Genomic DNA, 2500 nt, shown 5'->3' on the forward strand with positions numbered 1-2500 from the left:
CTCCTCAAGTTAAACCTGCATTCATTTCTCCTCAAGTTAAACCTGCATTCATTTCTCCTCAAGTTAAACCTGCATTCATTTCCTCTCAAGAGTATACGAGATGTCTCTCAAGAGCACACGAGATATCTCTCCAGTTAAAAGTTTATTTAATATCTACTAGGTAAGGCAAGATTTCAATAATTTTCTCTCAAGCTGAGAGTTCATTAATTTTTTTGTCAAGTAAACTAAGAGTTTACTATTTTTTTCCTCAAATAAGAGCTTACTATTTTTTTTATTTCAAGCAAACTAAGAGTTCTCTAATTTTTGTCAAGTAAACTAAGAGTTTACTTTTTTTTCTTTCAACTAAGAGTTCTCTAATTTTTGTCAAGTAAACTAAGAGTTTACTTTTTTTTTCTTTCAACTAAGAGTTCTCTAATTTTTGTCAAGTAAACTAAGAGTTTATGTATAGTTTCTGAGGCAAAAGTTAATCAGTTTTTACTCAGGTAAGCTACAAGTGCATTCATTTTCCTCTCAGTTAATACTAAGAGCTGGTTTATTCTCTCTCTCAGCTGAGGCTACATTAACATTACTTCGCATCTATAAGGGGTCTCCAATATTTCCCTTAGGTTGCAGAATAACTTTGATGTGAAGTCCCCCAGGTCTTCCTGGTCTTCCAGGTCCTCCAGGTCTTCCAGGTCCTCCAGGTTTTCCAGGTCTTCCAAGTCCTCCAGGTTCTCTAGGAGCTCCACATGTCTTCCAGGTTCTCTCGGAGCTCCACATGTCTTCCAGGTTCTCTCGGAGCTCCACATGTCTTCCAGGTTCTCTAGGAGCTCCACATGTCTTCCAGGTTCTCTCGGAGCTCCACATGTCTTCCAGGTTCTCTAGGAGCTCCACATGTCTTCCAGGTTCTCTAGGAGCTCCACATATCTTCCAGGTTCTCTAGGAGCTCCACATGTCTTCCAGGTTCTCTAGGAGCTCCACATATTTTCCAGGTTCTCTAGGAGCTCCACATGTCTTCCAGGTTCTCTAGGAGCTCCACATGTCTTCCAGGTTCTCTAGGAGCGCCAGATCTTCCAGGTCCTCTACGTCTTCCAGGTTCCCTAGGCCCTCCATGTTGTTCCATTTATTGTTGCTGTTTTTCCCTTTACTGTTGTTGTTGTTTAATTTACTGTTGCTGCTGTTTTACTGTTCTGTTCCATTTACTGTTGCTGTTTCACTGTGCAGTTGTTCCTTTCCTGTTCCTGTTGTTCCTTTAACTGTTGCTGTAGTTCCCTTTGCTACTGTTTCCCTTGCTGTTGCTACAGCAACTGCCGTTTCATCGCTGTTGCTCACAGTTGTGGTTACTCTGTTGCTGTTACTATTCCTGTTATTACCAATACTGTTTATTATTGCTGCTACCGCCTTTACCATTGTTTTATAACCATTATTATAACTGTCTTTGTTGCAGATCACAAGCTAAAACTGCTTTCAACTTTAGTGCAGAACACAAACCACATCATATGAAAACTTCATTCAATTCCTCTTAGCCATTACTGAAAACACTTCATTCATTTCTATCACCACAAAAGCTGTAATCCTCATGACTATATATATATATGTATATAATTTTTTTTACAAACTATTCTGTTGCGCTCAATAATATCCTAGGCTTCAGTTCTCTTGCTGTGGAACTGAAACAAAAGCAGAAAGCATCCCCCTTCCACTAAATCCCACCAGAAACGTGGTAGAGAGAATTCAGTCCTTTATGAAGGGAATTATAGAGAATCCAATCCTACTCGTTCACAGTTTGTTATAAAGGGTTTAATTCCGCATGAAATAGAACGTAGGCTGCGAAGTCTCTACGTTAACCTATTATTTAATCCCACTAGAAGTCTATAGAAAAAAAATCCTCCCTATGAAATTGAATTAAAGGGATGTAATCTCATGGAAGAATGATATATATATATATATATATATATATATATATATATATATATATATATATATATATATATATATATATATATATATATATATATATATATATATATATATATATATATATATATATGCCGAATATGTAAAACTGGTCAATTAGCAAGAACTCATTTAAAATTAAGTCCTTTCAAAAATTTTCTCTTATACGTTTAAAGATATATTTTTTTCATTAATGTTAATGTAAAAAAATTTAATTTTGCACCAAAAGGAACTTAGAAAACTTACCTAACCTTATTATAACAAGTGCAATTTATTTTAGCCTAACCCAACTAAATATATTTTAAATACGTTTATAGTAATTTAGTACTAAACAAACACAATGAAATATATTTTTTCGTTAGGTTCAGAACGATTTCTGCGAAATTATTGCATACACAAATTTTCACTTGTCCTATATGGCAAGATGAGCGTTGCTATTTAAGCCAAGATCGCAAGTTCTGCCTATTCGGCACGACATATATATATACATATATATATATATATATATATATATATATATATATATATATATATATATATATATATATATATATATATATATATA

The sequence above is a fragment of the Cherax quadricarinatus genome, chromosome 26, assembly GCF_038502225.1.
Source record: "Cherax quadricarinatus isolate ZL_2023a chromosome 26, ASM3850222v1, whole genome shotgun sequence".
Lineage (NCBI taxonomy): Eukaryota > Metazoa > Arthropoda > Malacostraca > Decapoda > Parastacidae > Cherax > Cherax quadricarinatus.